Source organism: Vulpes vulpes, chromosome 6, assembly GCF_048418805.1.
Source record: "Vulpes vulpes isolate BD-2025 chromosome 6, VulVul3, whole genome shotgun sequence".
Classification (NCBI taxonomy): domain Eukaryota; kingdom Metazoa; phylum Chordata; class Mammalia; order Carnivora; family Canidae; genus Vulpes; species Vulpes vulpes.
The window spans coordinates 90139450-90161166 of record NC_132785.1 but is presented as its reverse complement, the minus strand read 5'-3'; the positions used below and the strand labels follow the sequence as shown (position 1 = coordinate 90161166).

Here is a 21717-nt window from a genome sequence, read left to right as displayed (position 1 = left end):
TCGACCCTTTCTTTTTGACTCCCTTCTGGCCATTTTTTGTAAGGTTCTTGTTTTTTCCAACCACCATGATGCTGTTCAGGGAGCCAAAAGGCTTAATTATGATAGCTTTTTAATAAGGTAACCTGTAAGGCAAATTTTTCCACCTTGTTCTTCTTCATAAGTATATTTATGGCTCTTACATATAAATTACATAGTTTGACAATTTACACATACACAAACACACACTTATTTCATTTGGATTTTGGCTGGAATTGCATTGAATTTACAAATCATTTTGGGAAAAAATTATTTTTAAAAATATTGAGTCCTATAATCAAGAAGTATGATCATTTACTTAGATTGGGCTGTACAGTGTTGTAGACTTCCAGGGTTGTCTTTCTCACCCAAAGATTCACTTAGATCTTTTCTCCTTTATGCTACCTTCTTCTTTCTGAGATTAATGAGAATGTTTTCAATATATCAAATTAAGAATAATGTTAGCTTTCTGAGATTAATGAGAATGCTTTCAATATATCAAATTAAGAATAATGTTAGCTGCTGTATTTGGCCTGTAACCTTTATCTGGTTAGAATGGCCCTTTTTATTTGTTTATTAAGAGGTTTTAAAATTCAAATTGTTGAATTTAATCAAACACAGTTTATTTTTAATATTAAACTAAACCTGGATTTGTGAGATAAACTCATCCTGGTAATGATGTATTATCTCCTTTGCATACTGTCAGGTTCCATTTTCTAACTGAACTTATTTAGGATTTTCACTAAGGTCATGACAGGTTGTCTATTGTCTGAGGTTATACTGATAGCAAGGTTATACTAGCTTTATTTTTTTTTTATTTCTTATTTTTTTAAGACTTTATTTATTCATGAGACACACAGAGAGAGAGAGAGAGAGAGAGAGAGAGAGAGAGGGGCAGAGACACAGGTGGAGGGAGAAGCAGGCTCCATGCAGGGAGCCCAAAGTGGGACCCGATCCTAGGTTTCCAGGATCACGCCCTGGACTGAAGGCGGCGCTAAACCGCTGAGCCACCCGGGCTGCCTTTATTTTTAAAAAGTTTGGAAGTTGACTTTTTTTTTAAAAAAAATTATTTATTTATTCATTCATGGGAGACACAGAGAGAGAGAGAGATACAGAGAGGCAGAGACACAGGCAGAGGGATAAGCAGGCTCCATTCCCGGGAGTCCGACGCGGGACTCGATCCCAGGCCTCCAAGATCACACGCTGGGCGGAAGGTGGCGCCAAACTGCTGAGCCACCAGGGCTGCCCAGATCTTTTTCTATTCACTTACATAATTTGTATACTACTGGAATTGTAAGGTCATTCACTGATAGAACTCTGGGTTTGAAGCTTGCTTTGCACAAAGATTTTATTTTCTTTATTTTTTTATCTTTTAAATAAAGATTATTTATTCATGAGAGACACAGAGAAGAGGCAGAGACATAGGCAGAGGGAAAGCAGGCTCCTCACAAGGAGCCCAATGCGAGACTTGATCTCGGAATACCAGGATCATGCCCTGAGCCAAAGGCAGGCGCTAAACCACTGAGCCACCCAGGTATCTCTGCACAAAGATTTTAATTTACTAACCATTTATATTATGGTTAATGAATGGTTTAAATTTACTAACCATTTATATCATGGTTACTACATTAGGAGTTATGGAACTACTATTCAGATATTCAATTTATTCTTGAGATAGGAAGAACTTCTGCAGGAAATCATATTTTCTAAAACTATCAATTTTAATCTAATTTTCAAAAACTTTAGCATAAATTTATCTTTTTAATGTTGGAAGCATTTCTAAGCCCCCCTTCTCACTTCTACTATTGTTTATTTGTGCATTTTTTTTTAACCAACCTTGCTAGAAGTTTGCTTTTAGTGTCCTTTTACTTGAGCCTTGTACAATTTTGTTTACTATGTCATTTTCTTCTCTTATTGTTTCCTTCTGTTTTGTTCATTCTGCTGTTTCTTTTCTTCTTAAGTTTTATGCTTTCAGCATTCATTTTTAGCCATTCTTCACTAATAGGAGCATTTACCACAGTAAGTTTCCCTCTAAGCTCTGTTTAGCAGTTTTTCAGTTATAGAACTTCCATTTCACTTTGTGTTTCTAATTTCCATTTTTCTGTTGAGCTTCCCCATCTGTTCAGTCACACCTCTAAGGGAAACTCCATCTTTTTCTTTAAATTCTTGAACATATTTATAATAACTGCTTTAAAGTACATATCTATCTAGTCCAACATCCACGATCATCTTTGTTTCTATTATTTTTTTCTCTTAATGGTCATATTTCCCTTCTTGAGTTACTTGTCTAGTAATTTCTCCCTTGTGTAGAACAATTTTAGCTGCTACACTGTGAAGAACTGTATTATATTTATTTAAAGTATGTTGAGTTTTGTTCTGGTAGGCTGTTCATTACAGTGTTCACCTTGATCCTATTCTGGTTTTGTCATACTCCTAGGGCATGTGATAAGATCTCTCTACTGTGAATGGATCGAAATTCCACATTCTTCCAGCACTGACATTTGTGTTAAGTTCTCAGTCACTACTGGTAGGTCTCACCTGGGCTCACTTTACACATATGCAAACACTTAGCCATACTCCTAATGATAACCTTCCCACAGATCTTTGAGATTCCCTCCTTCACAGCTCAACCATCTAAGGTATAGTGATCCACAAATTGCAGCCATCTCAGCAGCCCTGCTCCCAGGACCCTGGGATCATGACCTAAGCTGAAGACAGATGCTTAACTGACTGAGCCACCGCAGGTGCCCCAAGTTTCAGGTTTTAATGTTATAGTAATGCTACAGAAAGAATTAAGTCTGAGTTCTAATCCTGACGGTACCACTTAATATCTGGCTTTTTTTTTGTTTGTTTTTAGAGTTTTCAATGTTCAGAATCTCAATTTCCTTATCTACACAGTACAGATAAACACAGAATAAGCCTTCATTTAAATTTTTTCCTTCTCTTTGTAATTTTATTAGAGTTCTTTGAACACTGTTTTTCAAAAGTATTCTACTTCAAAAAATATATATTCTGCAATTTTTGGGTAGAATGTTTTATATATGCCCATGAAACAAGCATATTAGTTTGTTTTGTTCAATTTTTTTTATTTTTTTTATTATTTTTTTTATTTTTATTTATTTTTTTTTTCAAATTTTTTATAATCTTGTCAATTTTGCTTTTTTGTGTGCTTGATGTATCACTGAGAAATAGGTGTTGAAATCTCTTATTATGATTGTAGGATTTGTCTCTAACTCCTTGTTCCTGGTGATTTGCTCCTTTTATCATATCTAGTGATCCTCTTTAGTCATGCTTTTTGCTTTAAAATCCTACATTTTCTGGTATTCATAGATTTATACTAGCTTTGTTTTGCTTAGTATTTACCTGATATATATTTTATACTCCTTTATTTTCAATGTTTCTATATTCTTATTTTTTATTTTTTTATATATTCTTATTTTTAACTCTATATTTTGCAAAGATTAAAAAACCATTTGTAGACATTCAGTTCAATCCTGTTTCATTACTATGAAACAGGTATCCCCTAGCAACATGTGGTAATAATAGCTTGTGATAAAATACACTTCATCCTTCATAATAGTTTTCTCCTTTTTTGTTCCATTGTGGAAATTGATACAACACAGGGAAGATGGGTAGCTCAAGGGAAGGAAGTTACTGAGTTATTAGAAAAATAAAGTATAAGAAATGAAGAAAATTCAAGCTATGGGAGTGATCTTCAGATAAAATTAGATCTTACATAAGAGATCTAAGGATAAAAGAAAAGTTAAGGTTTTACAATCTATAAGAAAGAGGAGAAAAAGCAAAAGGAAAAAAGAAAAAGAGGGCTTCAAAGTGTTCAATTTAAAGCTGGAACCAGGACAACACTTAAGATCTGACCTAAAAGGATCTGAAATACCCAAGAATAGGAAGGTAAAAGACCACTGAAAGGCTTAAATATCAGGGCGCCTGAGTGATTCAGTCAGTTAAGCATCTGCCTTCAGCTCAGGTCATGGTCCTGGGGTCCTGGGATTGAGCCCCCTGCGTCAGGCTCCCTGCTCAGCAGAGAGCCTGCTTCTCTCTATCCCTCTACTCCTCCCCCTGCTTGTGCTCTCCCTTGTATACTCTATCTCAAAGAAGGACAGGACAAGGACAGGACAGGACAGGGAAAGGGAAAGGGAAAGGGAAAAGCAAAAGGAAAGGGTATAAATGTCACCCAGAATTTAAAAAGCAAGACTTAGGAATCAAGTTATAAGCATGATTTTGATATGAACCTGTATTTGCAGGGTGCCTAGGTGGCCCAGTTGGTTAAGCATCTGCCTTTGGCTCAGGTCATGATCCTGGGGTCCTGGGATTGAGCCCCCAGCATCGAGCCTGCTTCTCCCATTCCCTCTACCTCTGCTTGCACTCTCTGTCTCTGTCAAATAAATAAATAAATAAAATATTTTTAAAAAAGAATCTGAGGGATCCCTGGGTGGCTCAGCAGTTTAGTGCCTGCCTTTGGCCCAGGGCATGATCCTGGAGTCCCGGGATCGAGTCTCGCATCAGGCTCCACGGAGCCTGCTTCTCCCTCTGCCTGTGTCTCTGCCTCTCTCTCTCTCTCTCTCTCTCTCTGTGTGTGTCTATCATGAATAAATAAATAAAATCTTTAAAAAAAATCTGTACTTGCATATCTATGTGTAATCTAAACCCTGACATTTTTATATTCAAAATGGCTGATTGTGTATGCTATGTGCTGGTCAACTATGATTCATGATTCTCCTTCCTGAACTTTATCTTCCTCCAGTATTCCTTATTTAAATAAATAGCATCCACCCATTTCCGTAAGCCAGAAATCTGGAAGTCATCCTTGATTCATCTTTCCCTCACAATCAAATCCTATTGATTCTGTCTCTTAAATATCTCTTGAATCAGTTCACTTTTTCCTCCTCCTCTTTGCCAACCCTGTCATTCACTTCCTCCAATTGTCTCCTGTTTCCCCACATCTATGACTTGGGCACCATTCTGCTCAGAGTGCCTAGAATGATCTTTTAAAAATGCAAGTGATTATGTCACTTCCTGCTTAAACATATAAAACAAGAAACAAACAAAAAATTTCAATGGTTTTCCATTTCTCTCAGAATTAAGACCAATCCCTTAATAAGGCGTCTGAGATCTGGATTTTGTCTCTCTATAAACTGTAGCCATGTTGGCTTTCCTTTCAGTATCTCAAAATCCATCAGCGCTATTCCCTCTGCTTAAATCACTTTCCTTACACTCTTCACTTAGCCAACTCCTCATTTTTCTTGTTAATAGCTTTGATATATCTAAAATCTATTCCGATTCCCAATATACATTACCTAGTCCCCTGTTGAAAGTTCCTATCAGCATTCTGTACTACTTTTGCATCAACTGAGTACATTTGTAAATACTTGTATAAAGTTGGTCTCCCTTGCTCTTTTATACATGAGGACTGGAACTGTCTTATCCCTCTTTGTATCTCCAGTCCCTAGCTGGAATGACCTCAACTGGTGAATGACCAACTTACTAAAAAAATGAATGAATAAATGATAATTGAGCAAAGAATTTATGATAGGGCAGAGCAGTGCAAAAACCTGCTGTCTGCAGGTCAAAATTTAAGGAAATTCTCCCTTCAGAGGAGGATTAGCAATGAAAATGGGGAACATTCTTTTCAAGGGCACCATGAATGGTTCAATTATTATTTATTCTTCCCTTTGCTCAAGTTTTTGCTGAGAAGAACGAGGCTCACAAATTTGGTATACCCAAAACATACCAGTAAAGTGCAGAAGGAAGATAATCTGTATCTCCATTTTTTTCAGATGAGGAAATTGAGATTCAGAGATCAAAATTTCTATTTACAGTCTCAGAGTAGTTTGGTGACCTGTGACTTATCATTTTCTATGTTTGATGCTGAGGTATGAACACTATTCCAAAACTGTTTTTATGATTTGATAGTCTGATACCGAAAATGTAATCATTCCGAACCCTAAAAATATTTCTAACTTAATGTCAGCATAATGCAGTAACTCTTCCTTCCTGAGGTAATGACATTCTCAAAATAGAGATTTTACCTCATATAAAATAGATTATAACTGGAGTGAACTAAATTATGAAAACAAAACTTTTTTTATGTACCATATTTCCAAGTTATCTGTGTTATGGAAGTGCAATTTGTAATTCTCTTTTCTTTGGCCACAGCTCTTCCAACATAGCTTCCCAACAGTGTCATACATTTTCTTCTTAACATTATGTTCCAGTTGTGTGACTAACACTGACAAATTTGTCTGTAACAAGAGTCTTCCTTGACCAGCCGGTCACCACTTCCCCTAAATGCAGGGTGGTTCTAAGTGAGTGATCTTTCAGAGACACTCCTCATTGGTGTCTGGGTGTTACCTCATAATCTAGCCAAATAGCTTTTACAGAGTTCAGTAAACTCTTTGGGCTGAATAAGGCTGATTTCATTTTTTATTTCAATCACAATAATCTAAATTGTTAAGACTCTCTGTCATCTTAAGGAAAAACTGACAGAATTTACTCACAATGTTTGTGCAACGTAGCCTAGTTGTATGGCAACAAAGTAAACCACTGAAAAAACAAATTTTTTAGTGGAAGAATCATAAGTATGTGACTAAGAAAGGTCTATTAAATTATACTTCAATTTAGCCAATTACTTGAAAAAATACTTGGTATTTTTAAACCAGTTCTCTAATACTCAAAACTTTTAAATTGCTTATAGATATATTTTGTGCAGCTTATTTATTAATTTTTTTCATTCTCGATATAGGAAAATACTGTGAGAATTATTAGCAATTGAGGTTATACTTAAATGAAAGTCACCACTAAGTTTTACTTCTCAATCTGTAATTTTTATAGGGAATTTATTATATATGTCTAATCACTTTAAAGGGAATGAGAGGTATAAAAAGTAAGACAGAATTAAAAGTTCAACAAATAGGGACGCCTGCGTGGCTCAGTGGTTGAGCGTCTGCCTTTGGTTCAGGGTGTGATCCTGGAATCCCTGGATGGAGTCCCATATCAGGCTCCCTGCCTGAGCCTGTTCTCCCTCTGCCTGTTTCTCTGCCTCTCTCTCTGTCTCTCATGAATAAATAAATAAAAACTTAAAAAAAAAGTTTAACAAATAATTGGAAAGGTAAGATTAACATAGATAATGCAATTATGCAGTGATGAACAACAATCCTAATCGAATGCTGGATTGTATAGGAACTAGTCAATGAGGATGTAGAGAAACAAACAAGTTAAAATACTGTTTCTGAGGAGATAAATTGGTAAAACTTTTCCTTTTTTAAAAAAAGATTGAGAATATTTATTATATTTACTATTTATTTAATTTTCTATCTGTTTTTCTTTTCCAAAATACTGATATAAAATTTGGATGTCAGCTTTACAACCAGTTTTATTTTTCATTTTTAATTATTTTCATAGAAAATTTGAAACTTAACACAAAAATAGGAAAATGTGTTTTTGTGTTCATATCACCAAGCCACTAATACTTTTATTTTCTTGGGATGTTCTCCTATAAAAGATATTCACAAGATATTTCTCATACCTTTCAGAATTTAACTACAGTCACCTCACAAAGGTTTCTGTGGGCATTCTATTTAAAACTGTATCATCAAGGGGCACCTGGGTGGCTCAGTACTTGAACGTCTGCCTTTGACTCAGGTCATGATCACCAGATCCTGGGACCGAGTCTCACATCAGGCTCCTTGCAAGGAGCCTCCTTCTCCCTCTACCTATGTCTCTGTCTCTGTCTCTCTCTCTCTGTGTCTCTCATGAATAAATAAATAAAATCTTTTAAAAATAATTAAATAAACTGTGCCCTCAAAACTGCCTCTGCCTCTTCCGTTTCTTTTTTTCTCACCATAATATTTATTACCTTCTAACACATTATACTTTATTTTTTTAAAGACTTTATTTATTTATTCATAGAGACACAGAGAGAGAGAGGGAGGCAGAGACACAGGCAGAGGGAGAAGCAGGCACCATGCAGAGAGCCCAACGTGGGACTCGATCCAGGGTCTCCAGGATCACGCCCTGGGCTGCAGGCGGCGCTAAACCGCTGTGCCACCGGGGCTGCCCTAACACATTATACTTTAAAAAAATATTTTATTTCTTACCTGTTTGCAACCCAACAAATTACATGAAGACAGGGATTGTCAAATGTTATTTTCATTGTTATAGCCCAGTATTTAGAATAAGGCCTGATGCATAGAAAGGCTTACTAAATGGTCAGTGAGGGGAGCCTGGGTGGCTCAGTTGTTGGGTGCCTACCTTTAACTCAGGTCATGATCTCAGGATCCTGGGATCAAGCACTACATCAGGATCCCTTCTTAGCAGGGAGTTTACTTCTCCCTCTGCCCCCTCCCCTACTCATGCCTGCTCATTCTCTCTCTCTCTCTCACACTCTCTCTCACAAATAAATAAATAAAATCTTTTTAAAAATAAATAAATGGTCAATGAATGAATTAATATGTACTGATATGGGGAAAAGTCCATGATACATTAAATTAAAAAAAACATAAAAACTACAACACAATTTGGATAATCTACATTACTGGGTGGCAGGAAAGGTGGACTTGAAAGAGGTAGTAGCATTCACCAAATATTCTGCACTTCACATTCCATATGTCTACAGCTTACTTGTAGCAGGGCAGGGCTATGATTACCAGTTCTGACTAGCAAATTGTAAGTGCTGAAGTTTAGTATGTCAATTATGGGCTGAGGCAGTAAAAAAAAACCGATGTGTGATTTATAGCCTTTTTGTTGCTGTGATGACTAAAAGCACCATGCATTGCAGAGTGTGACCACAACATGATAGAACCTCCATTACCCTGGGCCCCCGAGTGACTGCATGGAGAAAACGCCCTGCCAATCTGCAATAAGATATGCAGCATTAGCAAGAAGTAAATTTTTGTTGTGTTAAGCAACTGATATTTGGGTGGATTTTTTGTTATTCCAATATAATCTAGTCTATCTTGACTAACATATGTATGCAAACTAGCATTTATGAAACTTATTATACATCAGTAACTCTGCTGAATGCTTTATCTTATTAAACCCTCACTCAGCCTTGTGAACCAGTAAACTATTACTATTACTCTGAAATGAGGAAACTGAGGCAGTGTGAGGACCAATAACTTGTTCAGGGTAGTCAGCTAAATGGAAAAGCTGGAAATGGAAACCAGGCAGTCTAGATTAAGATCTACCAAACTGTTAATAGTAGTTATCTCTGAGGGCAGGATTATGGGGAGTGATCATTCTTTGTTCTTTGTTTCCATAATGTTACAAATCTTAAAATAGGGCAGCCCAGGTGGCTCAGCGGTTTAGCACTGCCTTCGGCCCAGGGTGTGATCCTGGAGACCCGCGATTGAGTCCCATGTCGGGCTCCCTGCATGGAACCTGCTTCTCCCTCTGCCTGTGTCTCTGCCTCTCTCTCTCTGTGTCTCTCATGAATAAATAAATAAAATCTTAAAAAAAAAACCAAATCTTAAAATAATCATTCATTCCTTTGCAGTAAGCAATAAATAACAAATATGTAGATAAACTCTATGTTGGATACTTAAAGACTAAATTTAGAGATGGAAGTCAAATGACTCTGGAGAATGGAATAATCAAGGAATGCCTAAAAATGACTCTGCCACCCATAGCCAATACCTGATTTTTATAGGTGAATTCCAGAAAATAAGGTGAATCATACCATATTTCACAATTAATTTGGTTTAGTTTTGGAGTGGGGGCTGGGGGTAGGGGGAATACCTCTGTATATTTTAACTTTCAGCAAGGAAGGAATTAATAAAACGTCCATGCCCACAACAGGATGAACGTTGTAGTTCTGGAAATGTTTTTCAGGTTTTCTAGTACTTAATAGCACTCTTTAAAATAAAAGTAATAATAACAAAACAATTCCTTATGGCTAAAATGGCCTTATTAAATGCACATTTTAAATGTTCTTGGGATGTCTAGGTGGCTCAGCGGTTGAGCATCTGCTTTTGGCTCAGGACGTGATTCTGGAGTCCCAGGATTGAGTCCTGCATAGGGCTTCCTGCATGGAGCCTGCTTCTCCCTCTCTCTCTGTCTCTCATGAATAAATAAATAAAATCTATAAAACAGTTCTATTCAATCCTATTTAAACAAAATACATATGGCATAATACATAATAATCAATTGTAAATGTACTTTTTCTGTCTGCCCAGGATCTGAATTTGGGAATTCAGCAATGTATAACTCTTTTTTTTTTAAAGATTTAATTTATTTATTCATGACAACAGAGAGAGAGAGAAAGAGAGAGAGAGAGAGAGGGGAAGAAACACAGGCAGAGGGAGAAGCAGGCTCCATGCAGGGAGCCTGACATGGGACTCGATCCTGGGTCTTCAGGATCATGTCCTGGGCTGAAGGCGGCGCTAAACCACTGAGCCACCTGGGCTGCCCAAGCAAGGTATAACTCTTGACAGGAGGAAACTTAAAAACCAAAATACTGGTTGCCCCAGACTCTGGGCAGCTAGCTGTTCTGGGTTGCCTAGACCTTCTTGGCTTCTCTTATTTTCTGAGCCTGCTGGTTCTCCAGCCTCCTCACTGATTCTGTAAACTAATGATCAACCCTCTACAGTTGGTTTCTTTTGCTTGGAAGCAAGACCCTGACAACCTAGCAGTAGCTAGAGACAAGTATATAATATGAAGGCACAGTATCCAGGTGAAAATGAGCCACCTTTGAAGGTCAAAACAACAAGACATATGTTGTTATCTATGATAGTAAGTACCATAAATGTACTTTGATTAGATTATTATTATTCTAATATTCAGCTATATACAGAACAATTCCCTCTGAGAGACATCCAGAAACTAGCTGAGTGACTCTTACACATCAGGCAAAGGAGAAAAACTCACACTGAAGTGAGTAGGACAGCCTCACATACAATCTCACCATCCACCTCAACCCTGGCACAGGGAACTCACAACTCAGAGCTTCTCTCTGAGGAATGAAAGGTATGAACCCCACAGCTGGTACCACAACTCTGAAGACTTCCACCTGAAAAATGGACTCCCAAAGCATCTACCTTTGAAAGCCAGTGGGATTTGCACCTATGAGATCCATAGTCTATAATGAACTAATAGTTCATAAAGGGTTTCTGTGGACTCTCCATGGATTATCCCCCAAGGCCCAGCATAGAGGCAGCAGACTGAAACAAACCCAGTCTTTCCATGAAAGGAACTATTTGCTTACCTTAAAAGCCTTGGGGGCAGGTGTCTAATTTAATACTATCCAGACATTGGAGGCTGGTACGTGCATCTTCCTGTTCTCCCTCAGGCCATCAGTCTCCCAGAAAGGAGCTCGTCCACATGTCTGATGCCACAGTTTTTGTAGCTGCTGCCCAGAGGGAGCCCCATAATGGGGCTTATGTTTGTGGGTACCATAGCACTGTAACAAATAGAGAAACAGTTCTTAACCAGATACCCATCCACTGCACACTGCAGAAATAGCAGATTGAAACATGTAGTCTTTTTGTGAAAGAGGCCTATTAGCTTATCTTTTCTCTTTCTTTTTTGCCTATTAGCTTATTATCTTAATAGCTGAGGCCTGAGGGCCAAGCTTCTATTTTAACAACCATCCAGGGACCAATTGCCATCCTCTCCAGAAACCAGTAAGGCCAACAGGCACCATCACTGTGCTCTCCCCTCTGCCCCACTCCAGACTGCCAATGTTTTTGAGAAAGGAGCTTATGCACATGTCTGCCACCTTGGTTTTTGTGACTGCCACCCAAAAGACACATCTCTTGATAACTGGGCACTAGTGGCCACTGGGGCTTGTATTCATGTATTCAGTAGAATGGTAGCAAACAAAGAAATAGTTCTTAACGGCCTATCACCCCAGGGTTTGACGTGCAGAGGGAGCGGACAGAAATAAACATCTCCTAGTCTGCCCCTGAAGGAAGTATATTTACATTCTTTTTTTTTTGATTTTTTTTTTATTATTTATTTATGATAGTCATACAGAGAGAGAGAGAGGCAGAGACATAGGCAGAGGGAGAAGCAGGCTCCATGCACCGGGAGCCTGACGTGGGATTCAATCCTGGGTCTTCAGGATCGTGCCCTGGGCCAAAGGCAGGCGCCAAACCGCTGAGCCACCCAGGGATCCCCATATTTACATTCTTTAAAAGGAAGTGGATCAATGATGAAAATATCCTAATCTGAGCATCAGAGGCCTTCCAGTCTGTCTAATGCATGATCTTTATAATTCTAAGAAGTAAAAGTAATTTAAAACAATAAGGGCTCATGTCTAGAGTTAGGATAGTGCATGCATGCGTTTATAAGGTGATAGTGTATAATTGAGAACTTGTTGATGGATGAATGGGATAAGGTGGGGGGTGATGTGTGTGTATGAAAGACTGATGTGTTGTATGAAAGACTGATCAGTTCTGATCAATTACTAAAAAGTTTTACTACAGACTTTTATAACTATGAGGGTTTCTACACTTGATCTCAGAATGAAAAAAAATTTTTTTTAAGATTTTTAATCTACTTATTCATAAAACACACACATACACACAGAGGCAGAGACACAGGCAGAGGGAGAAACAGGCTCCATGCAGGGAGCCCGACGTGGGACTTGATCCCGGGTCCCCAGGATCACACCCTCGGCTGAAGGTGTCACTAAACCGCTGAGCCACCGGGGCTGCCCTGAAAAATTTTTTAAAAGAAAGGAAAAGAAAAAGTTCCCTAAGGGTCTCGCTTCTAATTAGTCTGCATTTAGTGCTGAAATCCTCCCCTTTGGGACACTGACTAATACTGGCATACCCTCAACTACTGGGAACCATTAAGAACATAAAAGGCCACATGGACAATCACAAAGGTTGGAAGAAAACCATGAGGAGCTCAGGACTGAATAATAAGGTTCACCCCTTCAAGACTGAGAAAGGTGGTTGTTTCATCTAATGCAAACCAAGAAAGCCAAGAAAACTGAATGGAGGAACATGTTCCAAACAAAAGAACAAGATAAAACCTCAGAAAAATACCTTAATGAAATAGAGATAAGTGATTCACCTGACAAAAAGTTGAAAATAATGGTCATAAAGACAGTTGCTGAGGTCAGGAGAACAATGCATGAACAAAATGAGAATTTCATCAAAGAGACAGAAAATATAAGAAAGTACCAAACAAATCACATGGCTAAAGAACTTCATAATTGAACTAAAAACTCAATAGAAGGTTTTTCTAGCAGATGAAATGGAAGAAAAATCGGCAAACTCTAAAACAGAGCAGATTTCATCCAATAAGAGGTTCAAAAAGAAAAAAAAATGAAAAAGAATAAAGATAGCTTAAGGGACTATTGGGACAATGTCAAGAAGCCTGATATATACACTATAGGGGTCCCAAAAGGAGAAGAAAGAGAGAAAGGGGCAGAAAATTTTTTTAAAGAAATAATAGTTGACAACTTCCCCAACCTGAGGAAGGAAACAGACATTCAGATCCAGGAAGTTCTAAAGAAGAGGAATCCAAAGAGATCCATACCAACATAAACTATAATTATCAAAAGTCAAAGACAAGGAAAGAATAAGAAACAGCAAGAGAAAGACAACTTGCTATGTATAAGGAAACCCCCATAAGCCTATCAACAAGGGGCATCTGGGTGGTACACTCAGTTAAGCATCTGACTCTTGGTTTCAGTTCAGGTCATGATCTCAAGGTTGTGAGATCAAGCCCTTCATTCAGTTCCACACTCAGCACAGAGTCTGCTTGAGATTCTCCCTCCCTTTCCTTTTGCCCCTCTCCCTCATGCACACACACACACACACACACACTCTCTCTCTCTCCTAAAATAAATAAATCTTTTTAAAAAAAGACTACAAGTTTTTTCAACACAAACCTTGTAGGTCAGAAAGGAGTATCATGATATATTCACTGAGCTGAAAGAAAAAAATCTGTCAACCAAAAATACTCTACCTGGCAAAACTATCCTTCAAAAGTGAAGGAAAGATAAAGAGTTATTCAGACAAGCAAAAGCTGGAGTTCAGCACCACTATATTGAACTTACAAGAAATGTTAAAGGAATTTCTTTAAGCTGAAATGAAAGGAGGCTAATTAATAACAGGAAAACATGACAGTATAAATTTCACTGGTAAAGGTAAATATATAGTTAAATTCAGAATAATCAAATGTAATATGGTAGGTTAATCACTTATAGATCTAGTATGAAGGTTAAAAGACAAAAGTAGTAAAAATAGCTATAACTACAATAATTTGCTAATGGACACACAGATAAAAGATGTATATTATTTTTTCTAAAGATTGATTGATTGGGATGCCTGGGTGGCTCAGCAGTTGGGTATCTGTCTTTGGCTCAGGGCTTGATCCTGGGGTCCTGGGATTGAGTCCTACATTGGGCTCCCTGCATGGAGCCTGCTTCTCCCTCTGCCTACATTTCTGCCTCTCTCTCTGTGTGTCTCATGAATAAATAAAATCTTAAAAAAAAAAAAAGATTGATTGCTAAGGAGCCCATTTAAGATTCTCTCTCCCTTTTCCCTTTGCCCCTCCATCATGCTTTCTCTCTAAAATAAAGACATCTTTAAGAAAATGTAAATAGACTAAATTCTCCAATCAAAAGACACAAAGTGGCTGAACAGATTTTTTTTTTTTTAATATATGGCCTAACCATATGCTACCTATAAGGGACTCACTTCAACTTTAAGAACACACACAGACTAAAGGCAAGGGATGTGAAAAGATAGTTTATGCAAATGGAAACCAAAGGAAAGCTGAAATAGCTATACTTATATAAGAAAAAAAAAGACTTTAAGACAAACTTGTAACAAGAGACAAAGAAGTTCATTATATAATGATAAAGAGATCAATTCAATAAGATGATATAACATTTGTAAATTCACATATACTCAACCTAGAAGCAACTAAATATACAAAGCAAACATTAATAGACCTAAAGGGAGAAGTAGACAGCAATAATAGTAATAATACTTCATTGTAATCATTGGATAGATCATCCAGACATAAAACCAATAAAGAAACATTAGACTTAACATGTTAAGCCAGATGGACTTAACAGATATTTACAGAACATCCAAAGCAGAAGAATACACATTTTTCTCCAGCACATATGGAATAATCTCCAGGATAGGTCACATGTTAGGCCACAAAATAAGTCTTAATAAATTTAATACGACTGAAGTGTGCCTGAGTGACTCAGTTGGTTAAGCATCTGACTCTTATTTCAGCTCAGGTCACGATCTCAGGGTTGTGAGATCAAGTTCTGTGTTGGGCTCCATGTTTAGCACTGGCTTAGATTCTCTCCCTCTGCAACTTCCCCACCTCGAATCAAGTGCACAGTCTCTCTCTCAAAAAAATAAAAATTTAAGAAGATCAAAATCATATCAAGCATTTTTTTTCCAATCACAATGGTATGAAACTAGAGAACAATTACAAGAAGAAAACTGGAAAATTGACAAATACATGGAGATTAAACAACATGCTAACAAACAACAGGTCAAAGAAGAAATAAAAATAGAACTCAAATCTTGAGACAATGAAAATGGGAATATAACATACCAGAATTTATGGGATGCAGCAAAAATAGTTCTAAGAGGGAAGGTCACAGTGATAAAACCGACACTAAGAAATAAAAAAGACACTGAGTCAAGGCTTTGAACCATTCCCCATGATCTCCTTATTTGCTGCAAATAAAGTTTTCTTTGTGTAACCAATTAAAAACAAAATAAAAACAAAGAAACAACAACAATAAAAGAATAAGAAAAACCTCAAATAAACAACCTAATTTTACATCTTCAGGAACTAGAAAAAGAACAAATTAAGACCAAGTTAGTAGAAGGAAGGAAATAGCAAATATCAGAGTAGAAGCAAATGAAGCAGAGACTAAAAAGACAATAGAAAAGATCAATGAAACCAAAAGCTGGGTTTCGAAAAAATAAACATTTAGCTAGACTCACCAAGAAAAAAAAAAAATAGAGAAAACTCAAAAAAATCAGAAATGAAAGAGACATTACAACTAATACAACAGAAATACAAACAATCATAAAAGACTACTATGATCTATGCCAGCAAACTAGATAATACAGAAAAAATGGATACATTCCTACAAACAATCTGTAAAAACTGAATTATGAATTAATAGAAAATCTGAAGACTAATTACCAGTAAGGAAACTGAATCAGTAACATCCAACAAAGTCCAGATGGCTCCCCTGGTGAATTCTACCAAATGTTTAAAGAATTAATACCAATCCTTCTCAAACACTTCCAAAAAAGTGAAGAGATGGAAATACTTCCAAACTCATCTTATGAAGCCAGTATTAAATATCAAAACAAAATAAAGGCATTACAAGAAAAGGAAATTATAGGTCAATTTCCTGATGAGCATAGATGCAAAACTCTTCAACAAAATATTAGCAAATCGAATTAAACAATACATTAAAAGGTTCATAGACTGGGAAGTGGGTTTTATTCCTGGGATGCAAGGATGTTTCACCATCAATCAAGATGATATAGAACATTAACAAAGTTAAGGATAAAAATCATCTAATCATCTTAATAGATTCAGAAAAAGGATTTGACAAAAGGCAACATCACTTTCATCTAAAATAGTACTGGGAGAGGGCACCTGGGTGGCTCAGTTGGTTGACTGTCCATCTCCTGGTTTTGGCTTGGGTCATAATCTCAGGGTCATGAGGTTGAGCCCTGCATCAGGCTCCGCCCTCACTCCCTCTCCCTCTGTTCCTTCCCCATTTGTGCTCTCCTTCTCTCTCTCAAATAATTGAATTGAATTGAATTGAATTGAATTGAATTGAATAGTACTAGCTGTCCTAGCTAAAGCATTTATGCAAGATAGATAAAGTGCATCCAAATCAGAAAAGAAGTAGACTATCTCTATATGCAGATGACATGATACTATATATAGAAAAACCCTAAAAACTTCACCAAAAAAAACTATCAGAATAAACAAATTCAGTAAAGTTGTAGCATACAAAATTAATACCCAAAGTCAATTGTGTTTCTATACACTAATAATAAACTACCTGAAAGAGAAATTAAAAATACAGCTTCACTTAAAATTGCTTCAAAAGAATAAAATGCCTAGGAATATATTTAACCAAGGAGGTGAAAGACCTATACACTGGAAACTATAAGACACTGATGAAATAAATTGAAGAAGTCACAAATAAATGGAAAGATACTCCATGCCCATGGACTGGAAGAATTAATACTGTTAGAATGTCTATTCACCCAAAGTAATCTACAGATTCAATGCAATCCCTATCAAAATTCTAACAGCATTTTTCACAGAAATGAAGCAAACCATTGTGGAGAAGGGTAAGAGACAGACTACCATACAGGGAGTGCACGGGAAAGATGATTCCCCATAGCAATTGGTTTGGGAAGTGAGCGGGACTGAATCTTGTGAGTTCTTGCAATCAGTGGTGGTTAAGGCCTAAAGTTTTAAAGGTCTGCAAGTTGGCTCTAGGAGAGCCCTAAGATATTGGGGCTGCTCTTAGAGAGAAGGCAGGGAAAACAACCTGTGACATACAGCATGGAAACAGTAATCTGAAGAGTTCCTACGGTACATAGTGGGGAGGTTATTTGCTCTTCTTCAAGAGGCAACAGTCATGGAGAGACCCTTCTAGGAGCAAAGGACAGGGCAGGTGCCATTTCCCTCTCATCCCTCAGCATAAGCACAGGGCCATCTGTGGGAACCAAGAGAGCACCAATACTCATTACCTATCTTGCTATACCAAGCCCCATCCCCCCAAGCTCTGGTGGAATCACCCTTCTCAGACATGTGTACCTCAGGCACAGCAAGGTGGACCCCCTTGCCCAGAAGATTGGCCCAAACCTGAGCCACACCCTGTCTTCCAATCTGGTTTCCAAGGTCTCAGTTCTGGCAGCTGGTCTCAGTTCACAAGCAGACAAGAGCACACCCAGTTAAAACACCACATTCAGGCCAGGGACCAACCAACCACTGACCACAACAGGCAGACAGCCTCTGCAGACGACTAACCTTAAGGAAAAAAATGGCCAGGATACAATAGGAGAACCCACAAAGCACATATTAAAGACATTCTCAGAAGTACCAGGCCCTGGGGAACAGAGGACACCACATGGCAGGGCACTACAGGATCAACTTTTCATAAGGCCATTACCCTTAAGAATAGAAGTACCTGACTTTCCTAACACACAGAAGTAGGCCCAGAGACTTAGACAAACCGATTAAGACAGAGGAATTTGTCCCAAATGAAAGAACAGGATAAGGCCACAGCCAGAGATCTAAATGAAACAGATATAAGTAGCATGCCTGATGGAGAATTTGAAGCAATGATCATAAGGATATTTACTGGACTTGAAAAAAGGAATGAAGACATGACTGAGACTCTTATCACAGAATAAAGAATAACAAAGCAGAAATAAAGGCTCAATAAATGAGTTGAGAAACATGCTTGATAGGATGAACAGCAGGATGAAAGATACAGAAGAACAAATTAATAGCCTAGAAATGACCTAGAAAATTGAGTAATGGAAAGCAATCAAGCTGAACAAAAGAAAGAAAAAAATTATGCAAAACAAGAAAAGAATTAGGGAATTCAGGATGCCTGGGTGGCTCAATGGTTGAGCAACTTGTCTTTAGCTCAGGACGTGATCCTGGGGTCCTGGGATTGAGTCCCACATCGGGCTCCCCTTGAGGAGTCTGCTTCTCCCTCTGCTTATGTCTCTGCCTCTCTCTGTGTCTCTCATGAATAAATAAATAAAATATTAAAAAAAAAAAGAATTAGGGAACTCAGTAACTCTACCAACATAATAACATTCACATTATAAGAGTCCCAGAAGAAGAGAGAGAAAAGGGGAGGGGGGAAATTTATTTGAAGAAATAATAGCTGAAAACTGATGGCCCTAACCTGGGGAAGGAAATAGATATCAAGATCCAAGAGGCACACAGAACCCTCAACATAATCAACAAAAGCAAGATATATTACAATTAAAATGGAAAATGTAGTGATAAAAAATATTAAAGCTAGAAAGACAAAAGAGACAGTTACATACAAGGGAAACGCCAGAAAGCTATCAGGAGATTTTTCAGAAGACATTTTCCAAGCCACAAGAGAGTAGCATTATATACTCAAAGTGCTGGGAAAACAAACAAACAAACAAACAAAACACAAAAAAACCTGCAGCCATGTATACTATTTCCAGCAAGGCTATCATTCAGAATAGGAAGAGAGATAATTTCTTAGACGAACAAAAACTAAGGAGTTTATGACCACTAAACAAGCCCTGGAACAAATATTAAAGGGGACTCTTCCAGTGGAAAGGAAAGAACAAAAGTAACAGTATGAAGATAGCAAACATAAAAGCAGTAAAAATAAGTATTTTTGTAATATATCAGGAACTCACAAAATAAAAAGATATAAAATATGATACCATATACCTAAGACATGGAGAGAAGTAAAGAATGAGTTCAAACTTAAATAACCATTGGGCAGCCCCAGTGGCCCAGTGGTTTGGCGCCGCCTTCGGCCCGGGTGTGATGCTGGAGACCTGGGATCGAGTCCCACATCGGGCTTCCTGCATGGAGCTTGCTTCTCCCTCTGCCTGTGTCTCTGCCTCTCTCTCTGTGTGTCTGCCATGAATAAATAAATGAAATCTTAAAAAAAAACTTAAATAACCATCAACTTAATATAGACTGCTATATGGAGAAGAAGTTATATACAAGCCTAAAGTAACCATATATCAAAAACCACTACTAAGTTGTAAAGAGTAAAGAGAAAGAAATCCAAACCTATCACTAAAGAAAAGCAGCAGACCATGAAAGAGAAAGACAAGAAAGGATCAGAGAAAATCTTAAGAAATAACCACTCTTATCTCTCAGATAAGAGAGGAGAAATAACAACACCACAGAAATAAAAACAATTAAAAGAAAATATTATGAAAAACTATATGCCAACAAACTGGACAACCTAGAAATTCCTAGAAACATATAACCTCCCAAACAGAATCAGGAAGAAATAGAAAATTTGAACAGATCAAATTCTTTAAAGAATTTTAAAAAAAATTCTTTACTAGTAAAGAAACTGAATCACCAGGGACACCTGAGTGACTCAGCAGTTGAGGCCTAAATGTGAGACCTGAAACCATAAGAACCCTAAAGGAGAACACAGGCAGTAACATCTTTGACACTGGCTGTACAAACTTTTTTCTAGATAGGCTCCCTGAGGCAACAGAAACAAAAATAAAAATAAACCATTGGGACTACATTAAAATAAAAAGCTTCTGCACAGTGAAGGAAACAGTCAACAAAACTAAAAGGCAAACAAACAAACAAACAAAACTAAAGGCAACCTTCAGAGTGGGAGAAGGTATCTGCAAGTGACATATCTGATAAAGGGCTGGTACCTAAAATATATAAAGAACTTACACAATTCAATACCCAAAAAACAAACAGCCCAATTTAAAAATGGGTAGAAGACATGAACAGACATTTTTTCAAAGAAGATATATAGATGGCCAACTTTCACATGAAAAGATGTTCATCAACATCTAACCATTAGGGAAATGCAAATCAAAACTACAAGAGATATTACCTCACATGTCAGAATGGCTGAAATGAACAACACAAAACAACAGGTGTTAGCAAGGATGTAGAGAAAAAGGAAACCTTCTGCACTGTTGGTAGGAATGCAAACTGGTGCAGCCACTGTGAGAAACACTGTGAAGGTTCCTCAAAGAATTAAAAATACAACTATCCTATGATCCAGCAATCACACTACTGGGTATTTACACAAAGAATAGAAAAACACTGTTTCAAAAAAGATATATGCCCCCACATGTTCATTGCAACATTATTTATAATAGCTAAGATATGGTACCAGCTAAAGTGTCCATCCATGGATGAATGGATAGAGAGGGTGTGGAATATATATTCATATATATTCATATATATGGTATATATATTCATATATATTTACATATATATGAATATTCAGCCATAAAAAGTCATGAAATCCTGCCATTTGCAACAACATGGATGGAGCTAGAGTATATGCTAAGCAAAATAAGTCAGAGAAAGACAAATACTATATGATTTTGAGAAACAAAACAAGCAAGCAAAAGGAAAGAAAAGAGAGAGAGACAAACCAAAAAGCAAACTCTTAACTATAGAGAATAAACTGATAGTTACCAGAGGGGAGGTGAGTGGGGGGGGGGGGAATGGATGAAATAGGTGATGGGGATTAAGAGTACACTTATCATGATGAGCACTTAGCAATGTATAGAATTACTGAATCACTAAATTGTACACCTGAAATATAAACACTGTATGTTAACTAACTGGAATTAAAATTAAAACTTAAAAAAAATGTTCTAAACAGCACAAAACAAAAACATGTTCCTCAAAAATTTTAAAACAGAAACTATCATATGGTCTAGCAATTCCACTTCTGTGTATCTATCCAAAGCAAATTAAACCACCATTCAGAAAAGATATACATATCCACATGTTCATAGCAGCATTATTAATAATAGCTAAGACATGGAAACAACTTAAGTATCTATTCTTAGATGAGTGGATAGAGAAGTTTGTGTTTATATATATGTAGGTACACACATGGTGGCATATTATTCAGCCATTAAAAAGGAAATCCTGTCATTTACAACAACTTGGATGGAGCTTTAGTACACTACAGTAAGTGAACTA

At 37.2% G+C, this 21717-nt stretch overlaps 1 long non-coding RNA gene and 2 other non-coding genes across 4 annotated transcripts in view; 2 read left to right on the top strand and 1 right to left on the bottom strand.

The window, feature by feature from the left end:
- Positions 1 to 21717, bottom strand: part of LOC112921336 (uncharacterized) — a 74108-nt gene that overhangs the window by 50361 nt on the left and 2030 nt on the right. For both annotated transcript variants that reach the window (XR_012002173.1, XR_003235223.2), the window contains exon 2: positions 11234 to 11428. This is a non-coding gene — a long non-coding RNA (uncharacterized lncRNA). The remainder of the gene's footprint in view (positions 1 to 11233; positions 11429 to 21717) is intronic.
- LOC112921493 (small nucleolar RNA U2-19) lies at positions 12174 to 12252 on the top strand. The gene has a single exon (XR_003235253.1). It is a non-coding gene; the product is annotated as a small nucleolar RNA U2-19 (small nucleolar RNA).
- Positions 12428 to 12497, top strand: LOC112921492 (small nucleolar RNA U2-30). Its single transcript, XR_003235252.1, has one exon. It is a non-coding gene; the product is annotated as a small nucleolar RNA U2-30 (small nucleolar RNA).